General features: G+C 43.9%; 1 long non-coding RNA gene across 16 annotated transcripts in view; it reads right to left on the reverse strand.

Moving 5' to 3' along the window:
• Positions 1–24091, reverse strand: part of LOC307181435 — a 2786049-nt gene that overhangs the window by 1773690 nt on the left and 988268 nt on the right. The window contains exon 5 of one of the 16 annotated variants that reach the window (XR_013826778.1): positions 4837–4921. The exons of the other annotated variants lie outside the window; for them this stretch is intronic. This is a non-coding gene — a long non-coding RNA (uncharacterized lncRNA). Of the gene's footprint in view, positions 1–4836; positions 4922–24091 lie in introns of those variants that run through there. 16 annotated transcript variants of the gene reach the window in all.

Here is a 24091-nt window from a genome sequence, read left to right on the forward strand (position 1 = left end):
CCCCAAAGTTTGGAATGGCTCTGTTTACAAGAACCTCGTTTACAGTACAAGTTCAACATCGCAGAAAGTGAAAAATGGATAAAGAACTTGTGGTACTTACGTACAATGCAGTATCACTCAGCAATGAAATCTATGTCATCAGGCCCGTAGCAGCATAATGAGTAGATTCAGGTACGATGATTCTAACTGAAATAAGTCACACAGAAAAAGAAACATCATAAGATATCACTAATACACGGAATGTAAACTTGGCTACACAGGAACTGAATTCCAAAACAGAACAGGGTCTCAAATTTAGAAAACCAACTTATGCTTGCTTAAGGGGAAAGGTGAGTTGGGTTGCTGCATAAAACCAGAGATTGAAATGAGCACAGATGAAGTTCCTTAAGCCAAATATGGAATAGACAAGAGCTACTCCTTGCTCAACGAAATGGACTCAACACCGCATATTAAACGCCTAAGAATGTACCTGACTAGTAAGTATCTTAAAACCTAGGGATTGCTATGTCTCCGAAAGAGAATCAAGCATGTGTACAGGGGCATAAACGCAACAGTGATAGGATTGGAGAGTTTCGGTGAGCAAATGAAGACCCTTTGAAGTCATATTGCATGGTACCCATTCCACGGGTTTCAACTACCCAGGTTTAAGGTATTCTTCCTTCAGCTAAAACATGCATGTGGAACCTAGAGTATGATCAACCATGTGATCGGGAGACGTGTTCAAATATGTCTCAGTTTTCCTCCCCTGGTACTTGGGTGCAACATTCCAGACGCTTTACTAACACTCTCCCCACTTGGAGAGTCAGTCCCTTTAACCTACTGTTTGGCCCAGTTTGCAATTTCTGCGGAAGATGAACAGGAATAGCGAGAACCAATGAGAGGCTAGCTGGAGGTGTCTGGACGGGCAAATTTAACTCTCATTTCCCACCAGGAAGAGGAATTAACCAAAGGCTCAGCATGCCGGGCCGGAACCAGATTAGGGCCTGAAGCCATCCTGCGGTGTTGCGTCCAGGTCACAAGAAAGCGAGTTGAAGAAAGGAGCTCAGGGGCACTGTAATTCACAAACCTGCAGAGTTATAAATGACAGCTATCGTCCAAAAATAGACTGAAGTAAGGCTGCCAAGAGGACTTGAAAGTGGGGCAGAATTGCAGGAAACCCATTTCAGGAGGTAGACTGGAATTGCATTGAAAGCATAGGAAAAGAGGCAGAACGTCCACAATGATGCACTTGGCCAAAAAGGGCGTATGCGTTTTTTCCTGAATATATTCAGGAAAAAACGCATACGCCCTTTTTGGCCAACCAAGCAAACTTGCAAAGGAAATCTGCACTACAATGAAGTCTCACTTCCCCCCGGTCAAAAGGGCCATCTGAAAAAAGTGTAAAATCCAGAAAGGCAGGACAGGCCATGGAGAACTGGGAGCCTTGTTATGCTGATGGGCGGGATGTAAATTGCCAACAGACACTCGGGAGAAGTGTATGGTGTTTCCTGAAACATCTAAAAAACAAAGCAACAGAGCCTAGGGCACTGTCACTTATGGTCCTATAGCTTAGGGAAATTAAAATCAAAAAGACACAGCCACCCCAAAGTTTGGGACGCCTCTGTTTACAAGAACCTCGTTTACCGTACAAGTTCAATATCACAGAAAGTGAAAAATGGATAAAGAACTTGTGGTACTTACGTACAATGCAGTATCACTCAGCAATGAAATCTATGTCATCAGGCCCGTAGCAGCATAATGAGTGGATTCAGGTACGATGATTCTAACTGAAATAAGTCACACAGAAAAAGAAACATCATAAGATATCAGTAATACACGGAATGTAAACTTGGCTACACAGGAACTGAATTACAGAACAGAACAGGGTCTCAAATTTAGAAAACCAACTTATGCTTGCTTAAGGGGAAAGGTGAGTTGGGGTGCTGCAAAAAACCAGAGATTGAAATGAGCACAGATAAAGTTCCTTAAGCCAAATATGGAATAGACAAGAGCTACACCTTGCTCAACGAAATGGACTCAACACCGCATATTAAACGCCTAAGAATGTACCTGACTAGTAAGTATCTTAAAACCTAGGGATTGCTATGTCTCCGAAAGAGAATCAAGCATGTGTACAGGGGCATAAACGCAGCAGTGATAGGATTGGAGATGTTCGGTGAGCAAATGAAGACCCTTTGAAGTCATATTGCATGGTACCCATTCCACGGGTTTCAACTACCCAGGTTTTAGGTATTCTTCCTTCAGCTAAAACATGCATGTGGAACCCAGAGTATGATCAACCATGTGATCGGGAGACGTGTTCAAATATGTCTCAGTTTTCCTCCCCTGGTACTCGGGTGCAACATTCCAGACGCTTTACTAACACTCTCCCCACTTGGAGAGTCAGCGCCTTTAACCTCCTGTTTGGCCCAGTTTGCAATTTCTGCGGAAGATGAACAGGAATAGTGAGAACCAATGAGAGGCTAGCTGGAGGTGTCTGGACGGGCAAATTTAACTCTCATTTCCCACCAGGAAGAGGAAATAACCAAAGGCTCAGCGTGCCGTACCGGAGCCAGATTAGGGCCTGAAGCCATCCTGCGGTGTTGCGGCCAGCTCAAAAGAAAGCGAGTTGAAGAAAGGAGCTCAGGGGCACTGTAATTCACAAACCTGCAGAGTTATAAATGACAGCTATCGTCCAAAAATAGACTGAAGTAAGGCTGCCAAGAGGACTTGAAAGCGGGGCAGAATTGCAGGAAACTGATTTCAGGAGGTAGACTGGAATTGCATTGAAAGCATAGGAAAAGAGGCAGAACGTCCACAATGATGCACTTGGCCAAAAAGGGCGTATGCGTTTTTTCCTGAATATATTCAGGAAAAAACGCATACGCCCCTTTTGGCCAACCAAGCAAGCTTGCAAAGGAAATCTGCACTACAATGAAGTCTCACTTCCCCCCGGTCAAAAGGGCCATCTGAAAAAAGTGTAAAATCCAGAAAGGCAGGACAGGCCATGGAGAACAGGGAGCCTTGTTATGCTGAAGGGCGGGATGTAAATTGCCAACAAACACTCGGGAGAAGTGTATGGTGTTTCCTGAAACATCTAAAAAACAAAGCAACAGAGCCTAGGGCACTTCCACTTATGGTCCTATAGCTTAGGGAATTTAAAATCAAAAAGACACAGCCACCCCAATGTTTGGGACGCCTCTGTTTACAAGAACCTCGTTTACAGTACAAGTTCAACATCGCAGAAAGTGAAAAATGGATAAAGAAGTTGTGGTATTTACTTACAAAGCAATATCACTCAGCAATGAAATCTGTGTCATCAGGCCCTTAGCAGCACAATGAGTGGATTCAGGTATGATGATTCTAACTGAAATAAGTGACACAGAAAAAGAAACATCATAAGATATCAGTAATACACGGAATGTAAACTTGGCTACACAGGAACTGAATTACAGAACAGAACAGGGTCTCAAATTTAGAAAACCAACTTATGCTTGCTTAAGGGTAAAGGTGAGTTGGGGTGCTGCATAAAACCAGAGATTGAAATGAGCACAGATAAAGTTCCTTAAGCCAAATATGGAATAGACAAGAGCTACTCCTTGCTCAAAGAAATGGACTCAACACCGCATATTAAACGCCTAAGAATGTACCTGACTAGTAAGTATCTTAAAACCTAGGGATTGCTATGTCTCCGAAAGAGAATCAAGCATGTGTACAGGGGCATAAACGCAGCAGTGATAGGATTGGAGAGGTTCGGTGAGCAAATGAAGACCCTTTGAAGTCATATTGCATGGTACCCATTACACGGGTCTTAACTCTCCAGGTTTAAGGTATTCTTCCTTCAGCTAAAACATGCATGTGGAACCCAAGTATGATCAACCATGTGAACGGGAGACGTGTTCAAATATGTCTCAGTTTTCCTCCCCTGGTACTCGGGTGCAACATTCCAGACGCTTTACCAACACTCTCCCCACTTGGAGAGTCAGCGCCTTTAACCTCCTGTTTGGCCCAGTTTGCAATTTCTGCGGAAGATGAACAGGAATAGCGAGAACCAATGAGAGGCTAGCTGGAGGTGTCTGGACGGGCAAATTTAACTCTCATTTCCCACCAGGAAGAGGAAATAACCAAAGGCTCAGCGTGCCGTACCGGAGCCAGATTAGGGCCTGAAGCCATCCTGCGGTGTTGCGGCCAGCTCAAAAGAAAGCGAGTTGAAGAAAGGAGCTCAGGGGCACTGTAATTCACAAACCTGCAGAGTTATAAATGACAGCTATCGTCCAAAAATAGACTGAAGTAAGGCTGCCAAGAGGACTTGAAAGCGGGGCAGAATTGCAGGAAACTGATTTCAGGAGGTAGAATGGAATTGCATTGAAAGCATAGGAAAAGAGGCAGAACGTCCACAATGATGCACTTGGCCAAAAAGGGCGTATGCGTTTTTTCCTGAATATATTCAGGAAAAAACGCATACGCCCCTTTTGGCCAACCAAGCAAGCTTGCAAAGGAAATCTGCACTACAATGAAGTCTCACTTCCCCCCGGTCAAAAGGGCCATCTGAAAAAAGTGTAAAATCCAGAAAGGCAGGACAGGCCATGGAGAACTGGGAGCCTTGTTATGCTGATGGGCGGGATGTAAATTGCCAACAGACACTCCGGAGAAGTGTATGGTGTTTCCTGAAACATCTAAAAAACAAAGCAACAGAACCTAGGGCACTTCCACTTATGGTCCTATAGCTTAGGGAAATTAAAATCAAAAAGACACAGCCACCCCAAAGTTTGGAACGGCTCTGTTTACAAGAACCCCGTTTACAGTACAAGTTCAACATCGCAGAAAGTGAAAAATGGATAAAGAACTTGTGGTACTTACGTACAATGCAGTATCACTCATCAATGAAATCTATGTCATCAGGCCCGTAGCAGCATAATGAGTAGATTCAGGTACGATGATTCTAACTGAAATAAGTCACACAGAAAAAGAAACATCATAAGATATCACTAATACACGGAATGTAAACTTGGCTACACAGGAACTGAATTCCAAAACAGAACAGGTTCTCAAATTTAGAAAACCAACTTATGCTTGCTTAAGGGGAAAGGTGAGTTGGGTTGCTGCATAAAACCAGAGATTGAAATGAGCACAGATAAAGTTCCTTAAGCCAAATATGGAATAGACAAGAGCTACTCCTTGCTCAACGAAATGGACTCAACACCGCATATTAAACGCCTAAGAATGTACCTGACTAGTAAGTATCTTAAAACCTATGGATTGCTATGTCTCCGAAAGAGAATCAAGCATGTGTACAGGGGCATAAACGCAACAGTGATAGGATTGGAGAGTTTCGGTGAGCAAATGAAGACCCTTTGAAGTCATATTGCATGGTACCCATTCCACGGGTTTCAACTACCCAGGTTTAAGGTATTCTTCCTTCAGCTAAAACATGCATGTGGAACCTAGAGTATGATCAACCATGTGATCGGGAGACGTGTTCAAATATGTCTCAGTTTTCCTCCCCTGGTACTTGGGTGCAACATTCCAGACGCTTTACTAACACTCTCCCCACTTGGAGAGTCAGTCCCTTTAACCTACTGTTTGGCCCAGTTTGCAATTTCTGCGGAAGATGAACAGGAATAGCGAGAACCAATGAGAGGCTAGCTGGAGGTGTCTGGACGGGCAAATTTAACTCTCATTTCCCACCAGGAAGAGGAATTAACCAAAGGCTCAGCATGCCGGGCCGGAACCAGATTAGGGCCTGAAGCCATCCTGCGGTGTTGCGGCCAGGTCACAAGAAAGCGAGTTGAAGAAAGGAGCTCAGGGGCACTGTAATTCACAAACCTGCAGAGTTATAAATGACAGCTATCGTCCAAAAATAGACTGAAGTAAGGCTGCCAAGAGGACTTGAAAGCGGGGCAGAATTGCAGGAAACTGATTTCAGGAGGTAGACTGGAATTGCATTGAAAGCATAGGAAAAGAGGCAGAACGTCCACAATGATGCACTTGGCCAAAAAGGGCGTATGCGTTTTTTCCTGAATATATTCAGGAAAAAACGCATACGCCCCTTTTGGCCAACCAAGCAAGCTTGCAAAGGAAATCTGCACTACAATGAAGTCTCACTTCCCCCCGGTCAAAAGGGCCATCTGAAAAAAGTGTAAAATCCAGAAAGGCAGGACAGGCCATGGAGAACAGGGAGCCTTGTTATGCTGAAGGGCGGGATGTAAATTGCCAACAAACACTCGGGAGAAGTGTATGGTGTTTCCTGAAACATCTAAAAAACAAAGCAACAGAGCCTAGGGCACTTCCACTTATGGTCCTATAGCTTAGGGAATTTAAAATCAAAAAGACACAGCCACCCCAATGTTTGGGACGCCTCTGTTTACAAGAACCTCGTTTACAGTACAAGTTCAACATCGCAGAAAGTGAAAAATGGATAAAGAAGTTGTGGTATTTACTTACAAAGCAATATCACTCAGCAATGAAATCTGTGTCATCAGGCCCTTAGCAGCACAATGAGTGGATTCAGGTATGATGATTCTAACTGAAATAAGTCACACAGAAAAAGAAACATCATAAGATATCAGTAATACACGGAATGTAAACTTGGCTACACAGGAACTGAATTACAGAACAGAACAGGGTCTCAAATTTAGAAAACCAACTTATGCTTGCTTAAGGGTAAAGGTGAGTTGGGGTGCTGCATAAAACCAGAGATTGAAATGAGCACAGATAAAGTTCCTTAAGCCAAATATGGAATAGACAAGAGCTACTCCTTGCTCAAAGAAATGGACTCAACACCGCATATTAAACGCCTAAGAATGTACCTGACTAGTAAGTATCTTAAAACCTAGGGATTGCTATGTCTCCGAAAGAGAATCAAGCATGTGTACAGGGGCATAAACGCAGCAGTGATAGGATTGGAGAGGTTCGGTGAGCAAATGAAGACCCTTTGAAGTCATATTGCATGGTACCCATTACACGGGTCTTAACTCTCCAGGTTTAAGGTATTCTTCCTTCAGCTAAAACATGCATGTGGAACCCAAGTATGATCAACCATGTGAACGGGAGACGTGTTCAAATATGTCTCAGTTTTCCTCCCCTGGTACTCGGGTGCAACATTCCAGACGCTTTACCAACACTCTCCCCACTTGGAGAGTCAGCGCCTTTAACCTCCTGTTTGGCCCAGTTTGCAATTTCTGCGGAAGATGAACAGGAATAGCGAGAACCAATGAGAGGCTAGCTGGAGGTGTCTGGACGGGCAAGTTTAACTCTCATTTCCCACCAGGAAGAGGAAATAACCAAAGGCTCAGCGTGCCGTACCGGAGCCAGATTAGGGCCTGAAGCCATCCTGCGGTGTTGCGGCCAGCTCAAAAGAAAGCGAGTTGAAGAAAGGAGCTCAGGGGCACTGTAATTCACAAACCTGCAGAGTTATAAATGACAGCTATCGTCCAAAAATAGACTGAAGTAAGGCTGCCAAGAGGACTTGAAAGCGGGGCAGAATTGCAGGAAACCGATTTCAGGAGGTAGACTGGAATTGCATTGAAAGCATAGGAAAAGAGGCAGAACGTCCACAATGATGCACTTGGCCAAAAAGGGCGTATGCGTTTTTTCCTGAATATATTCAGGAAAAAACGCATACGCCCCTTTTGGCCAACCAAGCAAGCTTGCAAAGGAAATCTGCACTACAATGAAGTCTCACTTCCCCCCGGTCAAAAGGGCCATCTGAAAAAAGTGTAAAATCCAGAAAGGCAGGACAGGCCATGGAGAACTGGGAGCCTTGTTATGCTGATGGGCGGAATGTAAATTGCCAACAGACACTCCGGAGAAGTGTATGGTGTTTCCTGAAACATCTAAAAAACAAAGCAACAGAGCCTAGGGCACTTCCACTTATGGTCCTATAGCTTAGGGAAATTAAAATCAAAAAGACACAGCCACCCCAAAGTTTGGAACGGCTCTGTTTACAAGAACCCCGTTTACAGTACAAGTTCAACATCGCAGAAAGTGAAAAATGGATAAAGAACTTGTGGTACTTACGTACAATGCAGTATCACTCAGCAATGAAATCTATGTCATCAGGCCCGTAGCAGCATAATGAGTAGATTCAGGTACGATGATTCTAACTGAAATAAGTCACACAGAAAAAGAAACATCATAAGATATCACTAATACACGGAATGTAAACTTGGCTACACAGGAACTGAATTCCAAAACAGAACAGGTTCTCAAATTTAGAAAACCAACTTATGCTTGCTTAAGGGGAAAGGTGAGTTGGGTTGCTGCATAAAACCAGAGATTGAAATGAGCACAGATAAAGTTCCTTAAGCCAAATATGGAATAGACAAGAGCTACTCTTTGCTCAACGAAATGGACTCAACACCGCATATTAAACGCCTAAGAATGTACCTGACTAGTAAGTATCTTAAAACCTATGGATTGCTATGTCTCCGAAAGAGAATCAAGCATGTGTTCAGGGGCATAAACGCAACAGTGATAGTATTGGAGAGTTTCGGTGAGCAAATGAAGACCCTTTGAAGTCATATTGCATGGTACCCATTCCACGGGTTTCAACTACCCAGGTTTAAGGTATTCTTCCTTCAGCTAAAACATGCATGTGGAACCTAGAGTATGATCAACCATGTGATCGGGAGACGTGTTCAAATATGTCTCAGTTTTCCTCCCCTGGTACTTGGGTGCAACATTCCAGACGCTTTACTAACACTCTCCCCACTTGGAGAGTCAGTCCCTTTAACCTACTGTTTGGCCCAGTTTGCAATTTCTGCGGAAGATGAACAGGAATAGCGAGAACCAATGAGAGGCTAGCTGGAGGTGTCTGGACGGGCAAATTTAACTCTCATTTCCCACCAGGAAGAGGAATTAACCAAAGGCTCAGCATGCCGGGCCGGAACCAGATTAGGGCCTGAAGCCATCCTGCGGTGTTGCGGCCAGGTCACAAGAAAGCGAGTTGAAGAAAGGAGCTCAGGGGCACTGTAATTCACAAACCTGCAGAGTTATAAATGACAGCTATCGTCCAAAAATAGACTGAAGTAAGGCTGCCAAGAGGACTTGAAAGCGGGGCAGAATTGCAGGAAACTGATTTCAGGAGGTAGACTGGAATTGCATTGAAAGCATAGGAAAAGAGGCAGAACGTCCACAATGATGCACTTGGCCAAAAAGGGCGTATGCGTTTTATCCTGAATATATTCAGGAAAAAACGCATACGCCCTTTTTGGCCAACCAAGCAAGCTTGCAAAGGAAATCTGCACTACAATGAAGTCTCACTTCCCCCCGGTCAAAAGGGCCATCTGAAAAAAGTGTAAAATCCAGAAAGGCAACAGTCCATTGAGAATTGGGAGCCTTGTTATGCTGATGGGCGGGATGTAAATTGCCAACAGACACTTGGGAGAAGTGTATGGTGTTTCCTGAAACATCTAAAAAACAAAGCAACAGAGCCTAGGGCACTTCCACTTATGGTCCTATAGCTTAGGGAAATTAAAATCAAAAAGACACAGCCACCCCAAAGTTTGGAACGTCTCTGTTTACAAGAACCTCGTTTACAGTACAAGTTCAACATCGCAGAAAGTGAAAAATGGATAAAGAAGTTGTGGTATTCACTTACAAAGCAATATCACTCAGCAATGAAATCTATGTCATCAGGCCCTTAGCAGCACAATGAGTGGATTCAGGTATGATGATTCTAACTGAAATAAGTCACACAGAAAAAGAAACATCATAAGATATCAGTAATACACGGAATGTAAACTTGGCTACACAGGAACTGAATTACAGAACAGAACAGGGTCTCAAATTTAGAAAACCAACTTATGCTTGCTTAAGGGTAAAGGTGAGTTGGGGTGCTGCATAAAACCAGAGATTGAAATGAGCACAGATAAAGTTCCTTAGGCCAAATATGGAATAGACAAGAGCTACTCCTTGCTCAACGAAATGGACTCAACACCGCATATTAAACGCCTAAGAATGTACCTGACTAGTAAGTATCGTAAAACCTATGGATTGCTATGTCTCCGAAAGAGAATCAAGCATGTGTACAGGGGCATAAACGCAGCAGTGATAGGATTGGAGAGGTTCGGTGAGCAAATGAAGACCCTTTGAAGTCATATTGCATGGTACCCATTCCACGGGTCTCAACTCTCCAGGTTTAAGGTATTCTTCCTTCAGCTAAAACATGCATGTGGAACCCAAGTATGATCAACCATGTGAACGGGAGACGTGTTCAAATATGTCTCAGTTTTCCTCCCCTGGTACTCGGGTGCAACATTCCAGACGCTTTACTAACACTCTCCCCACTTGGAGAGTCAGCGCCTTTAACCTCCTGTTTGGCCCAGTTTGCAATTTCTGCGGAAGATGAACAGGAATAGCGAGAACCAATGAGAGGCTAGCTGGAGGTATCTGGACGGGCAAATTTAACTCTCATTTCCCACCAGGAAGAGGAAATAACCAAAGGCTCAGCGTGCCGTGCCAGAACCAGATTAGGGCCTGAAGCCATCCTGCGGTGTTGCGGCCAGGTCACAAGAAAGCGAGTTGAAGAAAGGAGCTCAGGGGCACTGTAATTCACAAACCTGCAGAGTTATAAATGACAGCTATCGTCCAAAAATAGACTGAAGTAAGGCTGCCAAGAGGACTTGAAAGCGGGGCAGAATTGCAGGAAACCGATTTCAGGAGGTAGACTGGAATTGCATTGAAAGCATAGGAAAAGAGGCAGAACGTCCACAATGATGCACTTGGCCAAAAAGGGCGTATGCGTTTTTTCCTGAATATATTCAGGAAAAAACGCATACGCCCTTTTTGGCCAACCAAGCAAGCTTGCAATGGAAATCTGCACTACAATAAAGTCTCACTTCCCCCCGGTCAAAAGGGCCATCTGAGAAAAGTGTAAAATCCAGAAAGGCAGGACAGGCCATGGAGAACTGGGAGCCTTGTTATGCTGATGGGCGGGATGTAAATTGCCAACAGACACTCGGGAGAAGTGTATGGTGTTTCCTGAAACATCTAAAAAACAAAGCAACAGAGCCTAGGGCACTGCCACTTATGGTCCTATAGCTTAGGGAAATTAAAATCAAAAAGACACAGCCACCCCAAAGTTTGGGACGCCTCTGTTTACAAGAACCTCGTTTACAGTACAAGTTCAACATCGCAGAAAGTGAAAAATGGATAAAGAAGTTGTGGTACTTACGTACAATGCAGTATCACTCAGCAATGAAATCTATGTCATCAGGCCCGTAGCAGCATAATTAGTGGATTCAGGTACGATGATTCTAACTGAAATAAGTCACACAGAAAAAGAAACATCATAAGATATCACTAATACACGGAATGTAAACTTGGCTACACAGGAACTGCATTCCAAAACAGAACAGGGTCTCAAATTTAGAAAACCAACTTATGCTTGCTTAAGGGTAAAGGTGAGTTGGGGTGCTGCATAAAACCAGAGATTGAAATGAGCACAGATAAAGTTCCTTAAGCCAAATATGGAATAGACAAGAGCTACTCCTTGCTCAAAGAAATGGACTCAAAACCCCATATTAAACCCCTAAGAATGTACCTGACTAGTAAGTATCTTAAAACCTATGGATTGCTATGTCTCCAAAAGAGAATCAAGCGTGTGTACAGGGGAATAAACGCAGCAGTGATAGGATTGGAGAGGTTCGGTGAGCAAATGAAGACCCTTTGAAGTCATATTGCATGGTACCCATTACACGGGTCTCAACTCTCCAAGTTTAAGGTATTCTTCCTTCAGCTAAAACATGCATGTGGAACCCAGAGTATGATCAACCATGTGAACTGGAGACGTGTTCAAATATGTCTCAGTTTTCCTCCCCTGGTACTCGGGTGCAACATTCCAGACGCTTTACTAACACTCTCCCGACTTGGAGAGTCAGTCCCTTTAAACTCCTGTTTGGCCCAGTTTGCAATTTCTGCGGAAGATGAACAGGAATAGCGAGAACCAATGAGAGGCTAGCTGGAGGTGTCTGGACGGGCAAATTTAACTCTCATTTCCCACCAGGAAGAGGAATTAACCAAAGGCTCAGCGTGCCGGGCCGGAACCAGATTAGGGCCTGAAGCCATCCTGTGGTGTTGCGGCCAGGTCACAAGAAAGCGAGTTGAAGAAAGGAGCTCAGGGGCACTGTAATTCACAAACCTGCAGAGTTATAAATGACAGCTATCGTCCAAAAATAGACTGAAGTAAGGCTGCCAAGAGGACTTGAAAGCGGGGCAGAATTGCAGGAAACCGATTTCAGGAGGTAGACTGGAATTGCATTGAAAGCATAGGAAAAGAGGCAGAACGTCCACAATGATGCACTTGGCCAAAAAGGGCGTATGCGTTTTTTCCTGAATATATTCAGGAAAAAACACATACGCCCTTTTTGGCCAACCAAGCAAGCTTGCAAATGAAATCTGCACTACAATGAAGTCTCACTTCCCCTCGGTCAAAAGGGCCATCTGAAAAAAGTGTAAAATCCAGAAAGGCATAAGGCCATTGAGAACTGGGAGCCTTGTTATGCTGATGGGCGGGATGTAAATTGCCAACAGACACTTGGGAGAAGTGTATGGTGTTTCCTGAAACATCTAAAAAACAAAGCAACAGAGCCTAGGGCACTTCCACTTATGGTCCTATAGCTTAGGGAAATTAAAATCAAAAAGACACAGCCACCCCAAAGTTTGGAACGGCTCTGTTTACAAGAACCTCGTTTACAGTACAAGTTCAACATCGCAGAAAGTGAAAAATGGATAAAGAACTTGTGGTACTTACGTACAATGCAGTATCACTCAGCAATGAAATCTATGTCATCAGGCCCGTAGCAGCATAATGAGTAGATTCAGGTATGATGATTCTAACTGAAATAAGTCACACAGAAAAAGAAACATCATAAGATATCACTAATACACGGAATGTAAACTTGGCTACACAGGAACTGCATTCCAAAACTGAACAGGGACTGAAATTTAGAAAACCAACTTATGCTTGCTTAAGGGTAAAGGTGAGTTGGGTTGCTGCATAAAACCAGAGATTGAAATGAACACAGATAAAGTTCCTTAAGCCAAATATGGAATAGACAAGAGCTACTCCTTGCTCAACGAAATGGACTCAACACCGCATATTAAACGCCTAAGAATGTACCTGACTAGTAAGTATCTTAAAACCTATGGATTGCTATGTCTCCGAAAGAGAATCAAGCATGTGTACAGGGGCATAAACGCAGCAGTGATAGGATTGGAGAGGTTCGGTGAGCAAATGAAGACCCTTTGAAGTCATATTGCATGGTACCCATTCCACGGGTTTCAACTACCCAGGTTTTAGGTATTCTTCCTTCAGCTAAAACATGCATGTGGAACCCAGAGTATGATCAACCATGTGATCGGGAGACGTGTTCAAATATGTCTCAGTTTTCCTCCCCTGGTACTCGGGTGCAACATTCCAGACGCTTTACTAACACTCTCCCCACTTGGAGAGTCAGCGCCTTTAATCTCCTGTTTGGCACAGTTTGCAATTTCTGCGGAAGATGAACAGGAATAGCGAGAACCAATGAGAGGCTAGCTGGAGGTGTCTGGACGGGCAAATTTAACTCTCATTTCCCAACAGGAAGAGGAAATAACCAAAGGCTCAGCGTGCCGTACCGGAACCAGATTAGGGCCTGAAGCCATCCTGCGGTGTTGCGGCCAGGTCACAAGAAAGCGAGTTGAAGAAAGGAGCTCAGGGGCACTGTAATTCACAAACCTGCAGAGTTATAAATGACAGCTATCGTCCAAAAATAGACTGAAGTAAGGCTGCCAAGAGGACTTGAAAGCGGGGCAGAATTGCAGGAAACCGATTGCAGGAGGTAGACTGGAATTGCATTGAAAGCATAGGAAAAGAGGCAGAACGTCCACAATGATGCACTTGGCCAAAAAGGGCGTATGCGTTTTTTCCTGAATATATTCAGGAAAAAACGCATACGCCCTTTTTGGCCAACCAAGCAAGCTTGCAAAGGAAATCTGCACTACAATGAAGTCTCACTTCCCCCCGGTCAAAAGGGCCATCTGAAAAAAGTGTAAAATCCAGAAAGGCAGGACAGGCCATGGAGAACTGGGAGCCTTGTTATGCTGATGGGCGGGATGTAAATTGCCAACAACCACTCGGGAGAAGTGTATGGTGTTTCCTGAAACATCTAAAAAACAAAGCAACAGAACCTAGGGCACTTCCACTTATGGTCCTATAGCTTAGGGAAATTAAAATCAAAAAGACACAGCCACCCCAAAAGTTTGGGACGCCTCTGTTTACAAGAACCTCGTTTACAGTACAAGTTCAACATCGCAGAAAGTGAAAAATGGATAAAGAAGTTGTGGTATTTACTTACAAAGCAATATCACTCAGCAATGAAATCTATGTCATCAGGCCCTTAGCATCACAATGAGTGGATTCAGGTATGATGATTCTAACTGAAATAAGTCACACAGAAAAAGAAACATCATAAGATATCAGTAATACATGGAATGTAAACTTGGCTACACAGGAACTGAATTACAGAACAGAACAGGGTCTCAAATTTAGAAAACCAACTTATGCTTGCTTAAGGGTAAAGGTGAGTTGGGGTGCTGCATAAAACCAGAGATTGAAATGAGCACAGATAAATTTCCTTAAGCCAAATATGGAATAGACAAGAGCTACTCCTTGCTCAACGAAATGGACTCAACACCGCATATTAAACGCCTAAGAATGTACCTGACTAGTAAGTATCGTAAAACCTATGGATTGCTATGTCTCCGAAAGAGAATCAAGCATGTGTACAGGGGCATGAACGCAGCAGTGATAGGATTGGAGAGGTTCGGTGAGCAAATGAAGACCCTTTGAAGTCATATTGCATGGTACCCATTCCACGGGTCTCAACTCTCCAGGTTTAAGGTATTCTTCCTTCAGCTAAAACATGCATGTGGAACCCAAGTATGATCAACCATGTGAACGGGAGACGTGTTCAAATATGTCTCAGTTTTCCTCCCCTGGTACTCGGGTGCAACATTCCAGACGCTTTACTAACACTCTCCCCACTTGGAGAGTCAGCGCCTTTAACCTCCTGTTTGGCCCAGTTTGCAATTTCTGCGGAAGATGAACAGGAATAGCGAGAACCAATGAGAGACTAGCTGGAGGTGTCTGGACGGGCAAATTTAACTCTCATTTCCCACCAGGAAGAGGAAATAACCAAAGGCTCAGCGTGCCGTACCGGAACCAGATTAGGGCCTGAAGCCAACCTGCGGTGTTGCGGCCAGATCAAAAGAAAGCGAGTTGAAGAAAGGAGCTCAGGGGCACTGTAATTCACAAACCTGCAGAGTTATAAATGACAGCTATCGTCCAAAAATAGACTGAAGTAAGGCTGCCAAGAGGACTTGAATGCGGGGCAGAATTGCAGGAAACCGATTTCAGGAGGTAGACTGGAATTGCATTGAAAGCATAGGAAAAGAGGCAGAACGTCCACAATGATGCACTTGGCCAAAAAGGGCGTATGCGTTTTTTCCTGAATATATTCAGGAAAAAACGCATACGCCCTTTTTGGCCAACCAAGCAAGCTTGCAAAGGAAATCTGCACTACAATGAAGTCTCACTTCCCCCCGGTCAAAAGGGCCATCTGAAAAAAGTGTAAAATCCAGAAAGACAGGACAGGCCATGGAGAACTGGGAGCCTTGTTATGCTGATGGGCGGGATGTAAATTGCCAACAACCACTCGGGAGAAGTGTATGGTGTTTCCTGAAACATCTAAAAAACAAAGCAACAGAACCTAGGGCACTTCCACTTATGGTCCTATAGCTTAGGGAAATTAAAATCAAAAAGACACAGCCATCCCAAAGTTTGGAACGGTTCTGTTTACAAGAACCTCGTTTACAGTACAAGTTCAACATCGCAGAAAGTGAAAAATGGATAAAGAAGTTGTGGTATTTACTTACAAAGCAATATCACTCAGCAATGAAATCTATGTCATCAGGCCCTTAGCAGCACAATGAGTGGATTCAGGTATGATGATTCTAACAGAAGTAAGTCACACAGAAAAAGAAACATCATAAGATATCAGTAATACACGGAATGTAAACTTGGCTACACAGGAACTGAATTACAGAACAGAACAGGGTCTCAAATTTAGAAAAGCAACTTATGCTTGCTTAAGGGGAAAGGTGAGTTGGGGTGCTGCATAAAACCAGAGATTGAAATGAGCACAGATAAAGTTCCTTAAGTCAAATATGGAATAGACAAGAGCTACACCTTGCTCAACGAAATGGACTCAACATCGCATATTAAACGCCTAAGAATGTACCTGACTAGTAAGTATCTTAAAACCTATGGATTGCTATGTCTCCGAAAGAGAATCAAGCATGTGTACAGGGGCATAAACGCAGCAGTGATAGGATTGGAGAGGTTCGGTGAGCAAATGAAGACCCTTTGAAGTCATATTGCATGGTACCCATTACACGGGTCTTAACTCTCCAGGTTTAAGGTATTCTTCCTTCAGCTAAAACATGCATGTGGAACCCAAGTATGATCAACCATGCGAACGGGAGACGTGTTCAAATATGTCTCAGTTTTCGTACCCTGGTACTCGGGTGCAACATTCCAGACGCTTTACTAACACTCTCCCCACGTGGAGAGTCAGTCCCTTTAACCTCCTGTTTGGCCCCGTTTGCAATTTCTGCGGAAGATGAACAGGAATAGCGAGAACCAATGAGAGGCTAGCTGGAGGTGTCTGGACGGGCAAATTTAACTCTCATTTCCCACCAGGAAGAGGAATTAACCAAAGGCTCAGTGTGCCGTTCCGAAACCAGATTAGGGCCTGAAGCCATCCTGCGGTGTTGCGTCCAGGTCACAAGAAAGCGAGTTGAAGAAAGGAGCTCAGGGGCACTGTAATTCACAAACCTGCAGAGTTATAAATGACAGCTATCGTCCAAAAATAGACTGAAGTAAGGCTGCCAAGAGGACTTGAAAGCGGGGCAGAATTGCAGGAAACCGATTTCAGGAGGTAGACTGGAATTGCATTGAAAGCATAGGAAAAGAGGCAGAACGTCCACAATGATGCACTTGGCCAAAAAGGGCGTATGCGTTTTTTCCTGAATATATTCAGGAAAAAACGCATACGCCCTTTTTGGCCAACCAAGCAAGCTTGCAAAGGAAATCTGCACTACAATGAAGTCTCACTTCCCCCCGGTCAAAAGGGCCATCTGAAAAAAGTATAAAATCCAGAAAGGCAGGACAGGCCATGGAGAACTGGGAGCCTTGTTATGCTGATGGGCGGGACGTAAATTGCCAACAGACACTCGGGAGAAGTGTATGGTGTTTCCTGAAACATCTAAAAAACAAAGCAACAGAGCCTAGGGCACTGCCACTTATGGTCCTATAGCTTAGGGAAATTAAAATCAAAAAGACACAGCCACCCCAAAGTTTGGGACGCCTCTGTTTACAAGAACCTCGTTTACAGTACAAGTTCAACATCGCAGAAAGTGAAAAATGGATAAGGAAGTTGTGGTATTTACTTACAAAGCAATATCACTCAGCAATGAAATCTGTGTCATCAGGCCCTTAGCAGCACAATGAGTGGATTCAGGTATGATGATTCTAACTGAAGTAAGTCACACAGAAAAAGAAACATCATAAGATATCAGTAATACACGGAATGTAAACTTGGCTACACAGGAACTGAATTACAGAACAGAACAGGGTCTCAAATTTAGAAAACCAACTTATGCTTGCTTAAGGGTAAAGGTGAGTTGGGGTGCTGCATAAAACCAGAGATTGAAATGAGCACAGATAAAGTTACTTAAGCCAAATATGGAATAGACATGAGCTACTCCTTGCTCAACGAAATGGACTCAACACCGCATATTAAACGCCTAAGAATGTACCTGACTAGTAAGTATCTTAAAACCTATGGATTGCTATGTCTCCGAAAGAGAATCAAGCATGTGTACAGGGGCATGAACGCAGCAGTGATAGGATTGGAGAGGTTCGGTGAGCAAATGAAGACCCTTTGAAGTCATATTGCATGGTACCCATTACACGGGTCTCAACTCTCCAGGTTTAAGGTATTCTTCCTTCAGCTAAAACATGCATATGGAACCCCGCGTATGATCAACCGTGTGAACGGGAGACGTGTTCAAATATGTCTCAGTTTTCCTCCCCTGGTACTCGGGTGCAACATTCCAGACCCTTTACTAACACTCTCCCCACTTGGAGAGTCAGCGCCTTTAACCTCCTGTTTGGCCCAGTTTGCAATTTCTGCGGAAGATGAACAGGAATAGGGAGAACCAATGAGAGACTAGCTGGAGGTGTCTGGACGGGCAAATTTAACTCTCATTTCCCACCAGGAAGAGGAAATAACCAAAGGCTCAGCGTGCCGTGCCGGAACCAGATTAGGGCCTGAAGCCATCCTGCGGTGTTGCGGCCAGCTCAAAAGAAAGAGAGTTGAAGAAAGGAGCTCAGGGTCTCTGTAATTCACAAACCTGCAGAGTTATAAATGACAGCTATCGTCCAAAAATATACTGAAGTAAGGCTGCCAAGAGGACTTGAAAGCGGGGCAGAATTGCAGGAAACCGATTTCAGGAGGTAGACTGGAATTGCATTGAAAGCATAGGAAAAGAGGCAGAACGTCCACAATGATGCACTGTGCCAAAAGGGCGTATGCGTTTTTTCCTGAATATATTCAGGAAAAAACGCATACGCCCTTTTTGGCCAACCAAGCAAGCTTGCAAAGGAAATCTGCACTACAATGAAGTCTCACTTCCCCCCGGTCAAAAGGGCCATCTGAAAAAAGTGTAAAACCCAGAAAGGCAGGACAGGCCATGGAGAACTGGGAGCCTTGTTATGCTGATGGGCGGGATGTAAATTGCCAACAGACACTCGGGAGATGTGTATGGTGTTTCCTGAAACATCTAAAAAACAAAGCAACAGAGCCTAGGGCACTTCCACTTATGGTCCTATAGCTTAGGGAAATTAAAATCAAAAAGACACAGCCACCCCAAAGTTTGGTACGCCTCCGTTTACAAGAACCTCGTTTACCGTACAAGTTCAATATCACAGAAAGTGAAAAATGGATAAAGAACTTGTGGTACTTACGTACAATGCAGTATCAATCAGCAATGAAATCTATGTCATCAGGACCGTAGCAGCATAATGAGTAGATTCAGGTACGATGATTCTAACTGAAATAAGTCACACAGAAAAAGAAACATCATAAGATATCAGTAATACACGGAATGTAAACTTGGCTACACAGGAACTGCATTCCAAAACAGAAAAGGGTCTCAAATTTAGAAAACCAACTTATGCTTGCTTAAGGGGAAAGGTGAGTTGGGGTGCTGCATAAAACCAGAGATTGAAATGAGCACAGATAAAGTTCCTTAAGCCAAATATGGAATAGACAAGAGCTACTCCTTGCTCAACGAAATGGACTCAACACCCCATATTAAACGCCAAAGAATGTACCTGACCAGAAGTATCTTAAAACCTATGGATTGCTATGTCTCCGAAAGAGAATCAAGCATGTGTACAGGGGCATAAACGCAGCAGTGATAGGATTGGAGAGGTTCGGTGAGCAAATGAAGACCCTTTGAAGTCATATTGCATGGTACCCATTCCACGGGTTTCAACTACCCAGGTTTTAGGTATTCTTCCTTCAGCTAAAACATGCGTGTGGAACCCAGAGTATGATCAACCATGTGATCGGGAGACGTGTTCAAATATATCTCAGTTTTCGTACCCTGGTACTCGGGTGCAACATTCCAGACGCTTCACTAACACTCTCCCGACTTGGAGAGTCAATCCCTTTAACCTCCTGTTTGGCCCAGTTTGCAATTTCTGCGGAAGATGAACAGGAATAGCGAGAACCAATGAGAGACTAGCTGGAGGTGTCTGGACGGGCAAATTTAACTCTCATTTCCCACCAGGAAGAGGAAATAACCAAAGGCTCAGCGTGCCGTGCCGGAACCAGATTAGGGCCTGAAGCCATCCTGCGGTGTTGCGGCCAGCTCACAAGAAAGCGAGTTGAAGAAAGGAGCTCAGGGGCACTGTAATTCACAAACCTGCAGAGTTATAAATGACAGCTATCGTCCAAAAATAGACTGAAGTAAGGCTGCCAAGAGGACTTGAAAGCGGGGCAGAATTGCAGGAAACCGATTTCAGGAGGTAGACTGGAATTGCATTGAAAGCATAGGAAAAGAGGCAGAACGTCCACAATGATGCACTTGGCCAAAAAGGGCGTATGCGTTTTTTCCTGAATATATTCAGGAAAAAACGCATACGCCCTTTTTGGCCAACCAAGCAAGCTTGCAAAGGAAATCTGCACTACAATGAAGTCTCACTTCCCCCTGGTCAAAAGGGCCATCTGAAAAAAGTGTAAAATCCAGAAAGACAGGACAGGCCAGGGAGAACTGGGAGCCTTGTTATGCTGATGGGCGGGATGTAAATTGCCAACAACCACTCGGGAGAAGTGTATGGTGTTTCCTGAAACATCTAAAAAACAAAGCAACAGAACCTAGGGCACTTCCACTTATGGTCCTATAGCTTAGGGAAATTAAAATCAAAAAGACACAGCCATCCCAAAGTTTGGGACGCCTCTGTTTACAAGAACCTCGTTTACAGTACAAGTTCAACATCGCAGAAAGTGAAAAATGGATAAAGAAGTTGTGGTATTTACTTACAAAGCAATATCACTCAGCAATGAAATCTGTGTCATCAGGCCCTTAGCAGCACAATGAGTGGATTCAGGTATGATGATTCTAACTGAAATAAGTCACACAGAAAAAGAAACATCATAAGATATCAGTAATACACGGAATGTAAACTTGGCTACACAGGAACTGAATTACAGAACAGAACAGGGTCTCAAATTTAGAAAACCAACTTATTCTTCCTTAAGGGTAAAGGTGAGTTGGGGTGCTGCATAAAACCAGAGATTGAAATGAGCACAGATAAAGTTCCTTAAGCCAAATATGGAATAGACAAGAGCTACTCCTTGCTCAACGAAATGGACTCAACACCGCATATTAAACGCCTGAGAATGTACCTGTCTAGTAAGTATCTTAAAACCTTTGGATTGCTATGTGTCCGAAAGAGAATCAAGCATGTGTACAGGGGCATAAACGCAGCAGTGATAGGATTGGAGAGGTTCGTGAGCAAATGCAGACCCTTTGAAGTCATATTGCATGGTACCCATTACACGGGTCTCAACTCTCCAGGTTTAAGGTATTCTTCCTTCAGCTAAAACATGCATGTGGAACCCAGAGTATGATCAACCGTGTGAACGGGAGACGTGTTCAAATATGTCTCAGTTTTCCTCCCCTGGTACTCGGGTGCATCATTCCAGACGCTTTACTAACACTCTCCCCACTTGGAGAGTCAGCGCCTTTAACCTCCTGTTTGGCCCCGTTTGCAATTTCTGCGGAAGATGAACAGGAATAGGGAGAACCAATGAGAGACTAGCTGGAGGTGTCTGGACGGGCAAATTTAACTCTCGTTTCCCACCAGAAAGAGGAAATAACCAAAGGCTCAGCATGCCGTGCCGGAACCAGATTAGGGCCTGAAGCCATCCAGCGGTGTTGCAGCCAGCTCACAAGAAAACGAGTTGAAGAAAGGAGCTCAGGGGCACTGTAATTCACAAACCTGCAGAGTTATAAATGACAGCTATCGTCCAAAAATATACTGAAGTAAGGCTGCCAAGAGGACTTGAAAGCGGGGCAGAATTGCAGGAAACCGATTTCAGGAGGTAGACTGGAATTGCATTGAAAGCATAGGAAAAGAGGCAGAACGTCCACAATGATGCACTTCGCCAAAAAGGGCGTATGCGTTTTTTCCTGAATATATTCAGGAAAAAACGCATACGCCCTTTTTGGCCAACCAAGCAAGCTTGCAAAGGAAATCTGCACTACAATGAAGACTCACTTCCCCCCGGTCAAAAGGGCCATCTGAAAAAAGTGTAAAATCCAGAAAGGCAGGACAGGCCATGGAGAACTGGGAGCTTTGTTATGCTGATGGGTGGGATGTAAATTGCCAACAGACACTTGGGAGAAGTGTATGGTGTTTCCTGAAACATCTAAAAAACAAAGCAACAGAGCCTAGGGCACTTCCACTTATGGTCCTATAGCTTAGGGAAATTAAAATCAAAAAGACACAGCCACCCCAAAGTTTGGGATGGCTCTGTTTACAAGAACCTCGTTTACAGTACAAGTTCAACATCGCAGAAAATGAAAAATGGATAAAGAAGCTGTGGTATTTACTTACAAAGCAATAACACTCAGCAATGAAATCTATGTCATCAGGCCCTTAGCAGCACAATGAGTGGATTCAGGTATGATGATTCTAACTGAAATAAGTCACACAGAAAAAGAAACATCATAAGATATCAGTAATACACGGAATGTAAACTTGGCTACACAGGAACTGAATTACAGAACAGAACAGGGTCTCAAATTTAGAAAACCAACTTATGCTTGCTTAAGGGTAAAGGTGAGTTGGGGTGCTGCATAAAACCAGAGATTGAAATGAGCACAGATAAAGTTCCTTAAGCCAAATATGGAATAGACAAGAGCTACTCCTTGCTCAACGAAATGGACTCAACACCGCATATTAAACGCCTAAGAATGTACCTGACTAGTAAGTATCTTAAAACCTATGGATTGCTATGTCTCCGAAAGAGAATCAAGCATGTGTACAGGGGCATAAACGCAGCAGTGATAGGATTGGAGAGGTTCGGTGAGCAAATGAAGACCCTTTGAAGTCATATTGCATGGTACCCATTCCACGGGTCTTAACTCTCCAGGTTTAAGGTATTCTTCCTTCAGCTAAAACATGCATGTGGAACCCAAGTATGATCAACCATGTGAACGGGAGACGTGTTCAAATATGTCTCAGTTTTCCTCCCCTGGTACTCGGCTGCAACATTCCAGACGCTTTACTAACACTCTCCCCACTTGGAGAGTCAGCGCCTTTAACCTCCTGTTTGGCCCAGTTTGCAATTTCTGCGGAAGATGAACAGGAATAGCGAGAACCAATGAGAGGCTAGCTGGAGGTGTCTGGACGGGCAAATTTAACTCTCATTTCCCACCAGGAAGAGGAATTAACCAAAGGCTCAGCATGCCGGGCCGGAACCAGATTAGGGCCTGAAGCCATCCTGCGGTGTTGCGGCCAGCTCACAAGAAAGCGAGTTGAAGAAAGGAGCTCAGGGGCACTGTAATTCACAAACCTGCAGAGTTATAAATGACAGCTATCGTCCAAAAATAGACTGAAGTAAGGCTGCCAAGAGGACTTGAAAGCGGGGCAGAATTGCAGGAAACCGATTTCAGGAGGTAGACTGGAATTGCATTGAAAGCATAGGAAAAGAGGCAGAACGTCCACAATGATGCACTTGGCCAAAAAGGGCGTATGCGTTTTTTCCTGAATATAATCAGGAAAAAACGCATACGCCCTTTTTGGCCAACCAAGCAAGCTTGCAAAGGAAATCTGCACTACAATGAAGTCTCACTTCCCCCCGGTCAAAAGGGCCATCTGAAAAAAGTGTAAAATCCAGAAAGGCAGGACAGGCCATGGAGAACTGGGAGCTTTGTTATGCTGATGGGTGGGATGTAAATTGCCAACAGACACTTGGGAGAAGTGTATGGTGTTTCCTGAAACATCTAAAAAACAAAGCAACAGAGCCTAGGGCACTTCCACTTATGGTCCTATAGCTTAGGGAAATTAAAATCAAAAAGACACAGCCACCCCAAAGTTTGGGATGGCTCTGTTTACAAGAACCTCGTTTACAGTACAAGTTCAACATCGCAGAAAATGAAAAATGGATAAAGAAGCTGTGGTATTTACTTACAAAGCAATAACACTCAGCAATGAAATCTATGTCATCAGGCCCTTAGCAGCACAATGAGTGGATTCAGGTATGATGATTCTAACTGAAATAAGTCACACAGAAAAAGAAACATCATAAGATATCAGTAATACACGGAATGTAAACTTGGCTACACAGGAACTGAATTACAGAACAGAACAGGGTCTCAAATTTAGAAAACCAACTTATGCTTGCTTAAGGGTAAAGGTGAGTTGGGGTGCTGCATAAAACCAGAGATTGAAATGAGCACAGATAAAGTTCCTTAAGCCAAATATGGAATA

The sequence above is a fragment of the Stenella coeruleoalba genome (assembly GCF_951394435.1).
Source record: "Stenella coeruleoalba genome assembly, contig: scaffold_29, whole genome shotgun sequence".
NCBI lineage: Eukaryota > Metazoa > Chordata > Mammalia > Artiodactyla > Delphinidae > Stenella > Stenella coeruleoalba.